The sequence below is a fragment of the Sinocyclocheilus anshuiensis genome, unplaced genomic scaffold (assembly GCF_001515605.1).
Source record: "Sinocyclocheilus anshuiensis isolate Anshui unplaced genomic scaffold, SAMN03320099.WGS_v1.1 scaffold454, whole genome shotgun sequence".
Classification (NCBI taxonomy): domain Eukaryota; kingdom Metazoa; phylum Chordata; class Actinopteri; order Cypriniformes; family Cyprinidae; genus Sinocyclocheilus; species Sinocyclocheilus anshuiensis.
Genome location: NW_015548217.1, coordinates 3649451 through 3661821, shown reverse-complemented (window position 1 = coordinate 3661821; position 12371 = coordinate 3649451). Strand labels below are relative to the sequence as shown.

General features: G+C 35.0%; 1 protein-coding gene across 1 annotated transcript in view; it reads right to left on the bottom strand.

Moving 5' to 3' along the window:
* LOC107654050 (cGMP-dependent protein kinase 1-like) overlaps nt 1–12371 on the bottom strand; it is a 178757-nt gene that overhangs the window by 89288 nt on the left and 77098 nt on the right. The window lies entirely within an intron of this gene.

The following is a 12371-nucleotide window of genomic DNA, read 5'->3' as shown; positions in this document are numbered from 1 at the left end:
CACACACACAAACAAACACTTATAAATATATAAATACATATAAACACTACCAGGCAAAAAAAAAAAAGAATTGGAATAATTAAGATTTATTAATGCTTTTGAAAGGAGTTTATTTTGCTCACCAAGTCTCTTATGCTGCATTTATTTGATTAAAAATATAGTACAAAACAGAAATATTGTGAAATATTATTATAATTTAAAATAAACTGTTTTCTATTTGAACATATTTCAACATGTAATGTATTCCTGTGAGGAAAAGCTACATTTTTAACATCATTACTCCAGTCTTCAGTGTCACATGATCCTTCAGAAATCATTCTGATATCATTCTGATACACTGATTTGCTGCTCAATAAATATTTCTGATTATTCTGATTATGTTGAAAACCGTTTATGTGGCTTCATATTTTGTGGAAACTATGAACCATTTAAAAGTTTGGGGATAAGTAAGATTTATATATAATAATAATCATTATTAATAATATAGCACCAATAATAACTGATAACAGCTGAGCACCAAAGCTGCATATTAGTATGGTTTCTGAAGGATCATGTGACACTCAAGACCCAGGAATATATATTACAATTATGAAAATTGATTTTAATTTTGTAATATAGTATCATTTAATACTAATACTAATATTATATATTTAACACATTAACAATTATACATTTAAAATTTTGCCTCTCTTAGACTCTAAGCGAGGCAGCATTGTCAATAAATAGCAGTGCAGTGAAGCCTGATAGCTGAAGCGCTACACAGGAATCTGGTGACCTGCGGTCCTGACTGGTGGTGAATTTCCAATGAACACCAGAGACTAATTACCATCAAGGGAGATAATGTAGTGGAGGTGCAGCCTCATAAGCACATGCACCTGGGAATCCATCTGAACGGCAAACAGGACAGATGGCACGCTTCAACTGTGTAGAAAAGACCAGGGCTGGAGATTCAGGACTTCACACGTTCCAGCTGAGGCAATTTTAAACGCCTGAATAAACTGATCAAGATCAGATTACGTCGCTGGTCTCACTCTGGACTCACCGGAGAGATCATTAATCATTCTGAACGTTCTCTCTAAAAGGTTCTGGTTTATACCACTACACACTTTAGTTTCATGCAGATTGAAAGATTTTTTTAAATAAAGCTGTGAAATAAAATCACTGAAAGTTTACTAGTCATTTTTTTTTAATTCACAAAATGTAAATAAATATGTAGCAGTCTTGTCACCAAGTAATTAAATCTGATGCAAAAAACCATGGACTAAGAGCTGAATTTTCCTTTTTTCACAGATATGCAATGTAGAAAACGAATTAGCTTGCCAAGTCATCCATACACTATAGTAAATTAGTGTTTGTATGTTGTAAATAAAAAAGATTACTGAGTATATTTTACAGGAAAATACTATTTCAGTTTTTCTTCAATGTATTACTTGCCATTTCTTTGCAACTTTTAGTCAAATTTACTAGCAATTTAAGAATAAAACATTTTCTACCTTTTTTTTTATTTTTTTCAGTTTATCAGTGTTATTTTAGTATCACGTTTAGTAGCATTTACTATTTAGCATTTTAGTGTTGATTAATATTTTGAATTTTTTTTTTCATATTCTCTACCTTCATTTTAATTTAATGTTTTAGTGATTTTAGTAATTTTGTTGCATATTTCCATCATTATTATTTTTTGTATAAATATGTCTGTATAGCTTTTATTAATTTTGTTTTATTTATTTTTAATTGTACGTATTTTAGTATATTGTTAAAATAAATAAAAATAAAAAATGCTGCCTTCTGACTATGCTGAAATAAAATAAATCGGATTATTTTTTTTTATACATATTTTATTTTATTTCAGTTATAACATGTATCTTATTAAGTAACTTTTTTTTTTTTTAGTTTGAGTAAACTGATCCATATACAGTATGAACAATGGAAACAGAGAACTAATGTTGTGCAGCTTAGGGCCATAATTTCAGAGCTTTCAAATGCTGCAGGTTCGATTCCAGGCATGAGCAACCCATTAACTGAAGAGATCTTTACATCTGTATCAATCTAGACTGCTTGTCTAACATACGGGTTAACAGATCCTCTGTAACCTGGCTGCAGAGACACATAATCAATATCTGTAGAGCATCTCAAACAGCAGACATGTTTATCTGTGGCTTTCAGTTATCAATTTATCCGATGTTGCCCAAATGTTCAGAAGCCCCGAGGGGAAAGGCTAATAAAAGATGGCCTTGTTTAAACCCGGTACTATCATCCATCTTGGGTTACTTGGCCACATGGGGACAGCGCTAAATACACACCTAAATAGGGTCCAAAATGCCTTAACGCATGAGACTACAACACAATTGTAGCGTAAACATACTTGCTTGGATTTTAAATGGTCTCTGAGTTGACAGGCTTTGAAAATAGAACCAAACAGACCTGAATAAATAAAGAAGTGTAAGACATTCAAGTATATTTGTCATTGTAGCTATATGCAGAAATACAGTGATGGTGCATGTGATGAACGTAGTCATACAACCAGAGACAATCCGCATGAAATCCGATTAAAGTCTTGACAGGAGACACATGTATCTATCTCTATCTAACACCTGATGTTAAATCCAGGTGTAAACAGAGAAAGACTAACATGATTAAATAGTTCCGAGTCAGCAGCTAGTATCTCTGAGCTTGTGTTTGCTTCTCTGGCCTATTATTATTATTCTCCCTCATTATGAACAGCTAAAATTTTGATCCCTATGGTGAAAGCTCACTAAACTTTGCATGCATGAAGTGGCTGTGGCTAATTGCATTTTGAGTCGTTATGGGATGGATGGTTGCCAAAAAATTAGTTGTTAAATGTGCAATATTCAAAACATCAACCCCATCACCACATTTCACCCCGAGTCTTTCTCCATGTGGGGAGTAAATATTCCTCGAAGACCCGTACGTTTTGCTGTTTTTAACATTTTAGGCAAAGTCTTTAAAGGGGTGGTTCTAGGCTTGATTGTGTTTATGGGGTGCAGTCTAACATGTGTTAATGCTTCGTTTAAAAAAAAACAACATTTTTTCACATAATTTACCTTTATTCCACACCGCCCTGTCAACTTCTCTGAGAAACGCGCTGATCATTTCCTGCTTTTATGATGCCCTCCCTCAGAAATAGGCGATGGGCTCTGATTGGTTAGCTAGCCCAGTGTGTTGTGATTGGCTAAACCGCCTCCCGCCTCTCTCCTCAGTGGCATGTGCTCCGGTTGTATTGTAAACAACTGCATCGTTAATATCGCTTATCAGTTTGAGTCCGATTGTGAAGCAGAGGATATTATTGAAGAGGATCGTGCAGAACCTGTGCAAGCATGGCTTTTAATGGTAGGCTTATGTTTTTTGTTTGTTGTTGTCTCATACTTTTAGATATGCTGTTATTTGTAAATGCTACTGCTTATGTTAGCTTTTAATGTACGGTTTTATCCTGATTAAAGCTTTAATACAGTACGGCAACTGCACACGCGTCCATGTTTAACGCTTCTCATAGCTATGTGAAAATAAGTGTATAATTGTAACAGTTCATTGTTGGAGGTGAGCTGAATGAGAGAGACAGAGAGAGAGAGAGAGAGAGAGATACAGAGCATGTGCAGAGCAGGGGGACGCGAGGAACAGTATTGAGAACCGCTGCTTTAGAACATTGATTTTGAAACTTGTGAATCCATTAGAATCCTTAGAAGACAGAATCGCGATTCATATATGAATAGATTTTTACGTGCACCTCTAGTTTTCTCTTCCTCTTCTCTAAAGCAGCGCATGGCCTCGCCCCCTTTGCTGCCTTTTCCCGAGGGCGGGGTTTATCTGGGTTTGTGATGTCACGAACCCGGGAAGTAACTCGTTGTAGTCCCTACCAGCCGTTTTTGTAGGCATTAAACTGCCAGAATTTTAAAAGACGATATCTCCGTTTGCATTGAACTTTCAGCTTCATAACTTTGCAGATATTGTTTATGCTCAAACAGCAACATTAGACACTAACTAACGTTAAAAAAGTGAAATCACAATGAACCACCTCTTTACAAACTTTTCTTTCATAAACAGCTCAACAAATGGGTCTATTTTCCCTCTTTTGCAATATTTTAAATTAAGTCACAAAAAAATTTAACATATTTGTAATGTTTTTTTGTTTTGTTTTTTTACTTTTTTGCCCTCTTTTGTAATGCTTTAAATAAATCTGCAAAAACTAAATAGACTTGCAAAATGTAAATAGATTTGATCTTGTGATCTAGAAATTAAATGCAATGCAAAACCAATGGATTTGTGTTTTTATATACTTTTCTGTCCTCTTTTGTAATGCTTTAATAAAGTGCAAAATATAAATAGGTTTGTAAAGTTCTTGTGATCTAAAAATTAAATGCAATGCAAAATCAATTAATCATTTTTTTAATCTTTTAAATTCACAAAATTTAAATAAATATGTAACAGTCTTGTCACCAAGTAATTAAATGCAATGCAAAAAAACACAGACTAAGAGCTGAATTTTCCTTTTTACACAGATGTCCGATGCAGAAAACAAATTCGCTTGCCAAGTCATTTTGCTTTTGTGCCAATCCACCCTACAGTTTTTTAAAAGCGATAAATGTGGTAAAGATGGTATTTGTCTAAGCAGTGCTTGTGGTTTATTCACATTTGGTCCACGTGCCCATGACTCCCAGAGAAATTGCTGACCCCCTGTTGAGCTGCATTATATTAGAGGAATATCCAGCACACTAACTACACAACTCCCAACAGTTACAAGAGTCTAATGATAATTAGCTCTGTAGAGAGATATCGGAAAAAACAAAGCAAAATCTGGAACTCTGGATTGATTTTTCAATTACAAACAAACTAATTATGTCCATTTCATTCATTTCTTTACGCTAGCTTCCTTTACCCAATTGATTCTACTAATTGCTACTTGCAGCTTTTTTTCTGAGCGTTAGCTTTTCCATTTTTCCTAATTATATGCCAGACAAACACCATGAGTTGTAGTTTGAGCGCAGAGTTCTATGTATTTCTTAACTGGTTTTGCTTCAGGACTCAACCAGGGGTGCGTTTCCAGAGTTAGAGTACTTGCACAATTAAAATGATTACAGCTGTCACGATTAAAGTGAAATGGTAAAAAGTGTCGAATGCAGCATTAGCCACTTTCATGCTTTTCATGCTAGTAAGACAACCAATGTGAAGTCTTGATTTTCTAAAGCATAAAAAATAAAGAAAAAACTAATCAATTCATAAATGGTTCTCAGGTCAAGAAAATACCATTTCTCCACACAAATATTCGCAATGTATTCCAATATTAAGGACAATAATCGACAACAATTTTTGTCATAAGATTTCATCCCTACCCTGAGTTCCTCTTTATTATTTTATTATGTCTATACTTAAAGTAGGCTATTTATTGGTCTGCATTTTAGTGGTAACAGACGATAGTTCTGATTGATTGAATAAACTTAAATATTTGACATTAAAAAAGCATCAAAGATATATTTAACCCTCTTAGCGCCAAAGTCACAAAATTGCGACAAGACGTCATACTTAATCAAATAGACTGTAGTTCCTAATATGGTGTAATATCTCATTTGTATTCCCTACCACTAGATGGCAGACATGTAGTACTTCGATTCTAGACCAAAATTACGTCACCTTCCTATTCAAAGTGTTTAAGGAAATAGCAGAGCAAGTGAACTATCTGAAATATTGATGTCAAAATCCAGCATTTTTCCAAAAAAACCCTGGTGCCTAAAGGGTTAATAAGGTAATCACGAAAATTGCCCTTATCCTGGACCCAACACAATATCATGACATGCTACCCATCCATTTTGTTACCTACCTAATTTATCTAGCTTCTACCAATTTTCAACAAAATATTGTAGAGTTTGATTGAGTGCTGGCCTTTAACATTCTGAGATTTGCTGTAAAAACTCGCACACTTCCAGTGGTTTTGTTCACACTGTGTCTCTAAAACATCCTCTTCTGATGTCGTTTGACGGTCATGTTTTTGCAGAACAGTGGATATCTCACTTTCACACTCATTCTTATGCTCTCCCTCTCAGTGAAAGGGGCGATTCTTCCCTTTTTAACGATTTCCATACATAACAGTATGTTTCCAGGCAATGTTTTAAATTTGGACTCAGAGAGATTAACATTTATATTACCAAATACTGAGTCGACAGCACCTCTAACTTTCTGTCTGAACTCCACTGAGACTTCATAAACAGACACGTTACTGCCGCTTTGAGAAGTGGGCCTGTTACACTGAACCAAACACACCACAATGGAAAACGTTAATTGCTTTGAGTACATCATGAATAATATGAAAGACTATTACTTGGAATAATAAAGACTTTCAGTTCCCTATGGGGTGCAAATAAGTTACCAACTGAAGATTTACAATACCTATTACAAAAATTGTCCAAACAAAAGACATTTTGTGATGCACAGCCATGATAAACACACTTGCATTGTATGAATACTGTCCAATCTGTCAGTTTGACAAAGATGTCTCAGAGAAACAGTAAATGTTTCTGGGTCACATCATTCAATAGAAGCATAAACTGCTTCTGTGATGTGTTTGTCATTTTGGAACACTATTCTAGTAAGTAGACTGGACCACCCTTGGAAAAGTAAGCATAACAGGACAAACTGCTGTCACCGTTTGAGTCTGTATACTCAACGTGATCTCATTAGTTGTACATAAACTGTTGTCAAACACTGAAACACATTGACAACATATAAAGCATCTAGGATTTTACACAGGAACAACTTTAGAGTCATGCAAATGTTTACAAATCCATTAAGGTTACTGAATATTACATTTGTTCTAGATTGACTTTAATATAATAAATTATTATTAATTAAATCACATTTTAAATACAATTAACACTTTTGCATAATTTGAAATACTGTTTTTGTTATTTAAAATTATTTTTGTAAAATTTTATAAATACACAAACCACTGTTCAAAAGTTTGGGGTGTATTTTTTTATTTTTATTTTATTTATTTTTTATCGTTTTTTTTCTCTTTTGCTCACCAAGGTGGCATTTATTTGGTCAAAAATACAGTAAAAGCAGTAATATTGTGAAATATTATTACAACAACTATTTTGTATATGAATATATTTTCAAATGTCATTTATTCCTGTGAAGCAAAGCTGAATTTTCAGTATCATGACTGTACTCCAGTCTTCAGTGTCACATGATTCTTTGATGAATAAAAAGTTGAAAAGAACAGCATTTATTTTTTGTAACATTTTTTGTGTGACATTCTTTTTTTGTAACATCTTTAATATCACTTTTGATCAATTAAATGCAATATCCATTTACCCCAACAGTAGTGTATATTTCATATTTTCATATTACATATTTTCTGTATTTAATTCAGTTACATGTGATTACAGTTACAGGGAACATTACATTTTTTTTATTATTACTTATTATTTTGAGGTCAGATGATAAATAAATTCAGTCACAGAAAAAGTGCAAATAATTTCACTTTTATTAATATCATTTATAAATAAATATAAAAAGGTATATTATATATGAGCAATATCACACAAGCAGGAGTGCAGTATGACTAAATCAGCATCCATGATTAACTGTTTAATGATTGAATTCTTATATAATTATGTTCATGTATGTATATATGTGTATGCTTCACATACAAGACCTACACCTATACCTGATTTCCAAAAACAACAAACCAAAAATAATCATAGAGGTGATATGACAATGTGAATTATTAGAAATGAATGCACTGGAACACACTTCTCTTATACGTTGAGGGAAGGTCTTGACTTTACACATTCACATCTTAAACACATACTGTGACCACAGCTTTAGCAGAGTAATCAAGTTAAAGTTTGTTCAGTCAAACCCTGTGTAGTTGTGTTGTCCATGGCAACTAAAGTCATTATCATCACCACACATCATGAAAACCAGTCATCCAAATAGTTTACCTACCGAAGTAGATAGAGTCTGAGGAATGAAGCTTTTTTTTTAAAGATCATGAGATGAGAAACTGCTGATCTACTGGGATTTTACCGCACAACCATCTCTAGGGTTTTCAAAGGATGGTCTGAAAAAGAGAAAATATCCAGTGAGCGGCAGTTCTGTGAGTGAAAATGCCTTGTTGATGCCAGAGGTCAGAGAAGAATGGCCAGGGCTGCGTTTCCCAAAAGCATCGTGAGCCTAAGTAGATCGTAGGCCCATTGCCACCAATGGTCTCCACGATCAACTTACTTTATGATGCTTTTGAGAAACGCAGCCCAGACTGGTTCAAGTTGATGGAAACACAACAGTAACTCAAATAACCACTCATTACAACTGAAGTATGCAGAAAAACATCTCTAAAAGGACAACATATCAAACCTTGAAGCAGATGGGCCACAGCAGCAGAAGTGCCATCGGGTGCCACTGCTGTCAGCTAACAACAGTACACTGAGGCTACAGTTCACACGGGCTCACCAATATTGGACAACAGAAGATTGGAAAAAGGTTGCCTGGTCTGATTAGTCTCAATTTCGGCTGCAACATTTGGATAGTAGGGTCAAAATTTGGCTTAAACAACATGAAAGCATGGTTCCACCTGGTTCATGGTGGTGTAATAGTGTGAGGGATATTTTCTTGGCACATTTTGGGAACCGATTGAGCATCGTTTCAATGCCACAGCCTACATGAGTTCTGTTCTTGGCTAAGTCCAACCCTTTATAACCATAGTGAACTCAACTTGTGATGCCTACAGTACATCCAGCAGGATAATGCCCCATGCCAAAAAGCTCAAATAATCACAAACTGTTTTTTTGAACATGACAATGAGTTTACTATACTCAAATGCCCTCCACAGTCACCAGATGTCAATGTAATAGAGTACACCTCTGGGATGTGGTGGAAAGGGTGATTCACGTCATTGATGTGTAACCGACGAATCTGCAGGAACTATGTGATTGTAATGTGGTGTTTGGGTTTTGGTTCATGTTCATGTTTTCATGTCTTTTATTTTGTAATTGTTTCACCCTGTTTGTGTCATGCTTCCCTTGCCCTCATGTATTCATGCCATTGGTTCTCTTGTTCATTGTGTCATGTTCTGATTGGTTGTCCTAGTCATGTGTCTTGTTTCCCATAGGTTTGTTCTTGTCATGTGACCCTCTTGTCTGCTATAAGTAGCCCTCATGTTGCTATTGTCTTTCGTGGTGTATTGATGTTGTAAACCGCTGTCGGTGAGTCTAGTCTGTTCTAGTCAAGTCTGTTCATGCCTCGTCAAGTCAAGTCTGTGTATCTTGTTTGGATTATGTTTGGATGTTTGGATCACTGTAAATAAAACTGCACTTGGGTTCTCACTACGCTCGCCTTCAGTGGACTGATTCGTTACAGTGATGTTACTATGGACCAATATCCACCTTGTTGGATTTATGAAACCAAGAATTAAGACAGATCTGAAGGCAAAAGTTCACAAAAAATAATGAAATCTGTTCAACACTACACATTAACGCTAAAGAGTAATAACATTAGACTGAGAAATTTAACTGCAGAATTTTTTTTTATATGATTCCAGTGCATTAACTTTGGCAGCCCTAAAATACAAAACCTAAAACTAAAATTAAAAATTCAATTTAAAACTAGAAAAAAAAGAATACAACTAAAACTAAAAATGATAAAGTAAAACTAAATTGAAAAGACAAACAGAAACTAATATAGGAATAAAAACTGAAAGAATAACATAACCTTGTTACTACCTTGTAATAATCTTGTCTACACTTTTTTTTAAAGGTGCATAAAAACCAGTCAATCAGAGTTTAGCTGGTGAATTCAGAGCACTACTGGCATCTTTATGTGCAGTATTCACCAGATAGCCAGTTAATGTGCGCTGGGCAGTGCATGAGTGTGCCGTCAGACACTGAGACGATCTATGAACGCAGTGCATGAGATTCCATCTGCCTCAGTGTGAGTACCTTTGTTAGTTCCTCTCGGTTGGCTCCTGGCATGTTTACATAGCACTGCCTAGCAGGGGATGGATTCTGCCTGCCTCCCCCTGTTTTACAAGGAGTGAATTGATATAACACAGGCCTCGCAACATGAGCTGCAAGCCCTGTGAGCAGTTAAGTGCTTGGCAGGATGTTGGAGAGGTGTTCTTCATAAACTGTTGAGGGAGAGAAAGCAGATCGTGGACAACATCCCCTTTCACCAGCTCGCTTCCTGATCAAAGGCAGCTGACTTGATTAGCTACATGTGAATGTGCTGTGTTTTAATGGATGAATCGGTTTAATGTCATAAGGATGCATGCTTCGTGCTATGCATGTCAGAATAAGGTATGTCTGGATAAGGTATAAAAACTAAGGTTCCATAAGGGTGTTTTCGTGGCAATGCAGTGGAAGAACCATTTTTGGTTTCCCAATGAACCTTTCATTGAGCAGTTCTTAAAAGTACCATCTTATCTTAGTAAAAAGAACATTTTAGTAATCTGAAAAACCTTTTGTACACCTTTTAAGGTTTGACGGATGTTAAAGGTTCTTCATGGAACCACCGATGCCAATAAAGATGCAAAAAAACATGGTGGGAATCCTGGAATCCAGCCATAAAATTGGAATTTACAGTATAACGTGGAATGTCACGCAATTTGACAAATCCAGCATATTGTCTCACTATATGAGGACACATGAACTTCAACTCCAGAGCTGCTCTGGGAGTAACTTCACCAGCATTTCACTATTTAATTTGATAAAAACTATGGTCAGATACAAGCAGAAACTCAAAGGTCTTCACGACAAACCATTAAAATAAACATTCAGTTTAACTTGAAGAAATTGTGACAGAAATGTATCACTATTGAACAGAAGAACCATTTTTTGATAATAAAGTTGTATTAAATCATAAACTAATTTCTGAAGAGACAATTTAATAAGCCATTACATGCTTAATGTTTTATGAATTCAATTGATTAGACATGCTGTTAGATTATTCGAATTTAATTAAACCATTACAACAGAACCCAAAAAATATTAAAATGGGGAAAAAAGGGAGAAAACAGGATTTAGGGAAATAACTGTATAGGTTGTATTATTATTCATTATTTATTCATAGAGATTTACAGAACTAACAATAACTGTACTAATTATCTTATTGTGGCTGAAACTATGGTTACTATTGTAAACTTTTGTAAGGAATAAGGCTTATTTTGGAAATGTGATCTATGGGACTGCTAAACTTCAACAGAGCGCAACAATGCCCCCATACTTTTTTAGCAGCCTTGGTTCTGGGAGTGTTTTCCCCATCCATTTTCTCCATAATGATTTAAAGAAATCTCAAATGACATGTTATGCCATTAATCAAACCAACCAGCTCTGAAATGAATCACAAAACATAAAAAAGAAAATAAAATCAGACAAAGGCACAAAACTGGACTTAAAGGGATAGTTGATCCCAAAATGCAAATTCCATAATCTTGTACATACAACAACAACAAAAAACAGTGAACCAGTGAACCTGAACCATGAACCAGTATGTTGTTTAAAAACTGTCTATAAATCACTCAAAAAATATTCACACATGGAAAAAGAGTGTTAGATTATATAATTAACACAGTGAGGAGCTGAAGACATGATGAAGGTTTAATCTATTGACTGTGAGCATGGATAAGTCCTGTGCAGCTGGAACTAAAATAAAGACATTCTTAATACAGCTCAGACTTGCTCAGCAAAAAAAGTAAAGCTAAGTGGTATGACAGACAGAAGTTTTTAAAAGACTTATTTTCTCTTCAAGGAACAGCCTGTCTCTTCTTCCAATCATACAAATCACGTTATGATCAGGGCACATGACCCTAATCAGACTCAATAAAGTCTCTCTACACTAACATCTCAGGAGGTGTGGAGAGCGAAGAAGAGCAAAGGGAGAGCAAGACACGAGGTCTAGTTCAGCATCTCCATGTCTTTTTCACACCGTGATGCAGCCACTCCAGACTGTAACCGCTCATTATGTTCATTAGGAAACGTGTGTTTCCAATCAAGTCACAGTAATGCACATCAGCTGACCAGAACTCATCATCCCTGTGAGAAGCTTCTTGCTATCTTGCAAGACATTATCACAATGGCAGAAGATAGTTAAAGGAGGACGGACACTGGAACTCTTTGATAATGAAGAATGTACCAGAAATTGTGTTGTTGACATCACCCAATAGATTAAAAATTTCAGAGATGTATTTTATATATATATATATATATATATATATATATAAATAAAATAAAATATAATAAAATACAATACATCAATTGATGAACTTCAGTCCAACAGAACTCAACAGCAGCATTCTGCAATAAAATTGGAGGGGAAAAATATGTGAATATTAATAACAAGCTTTATGTGAAAAAAAATTACACACA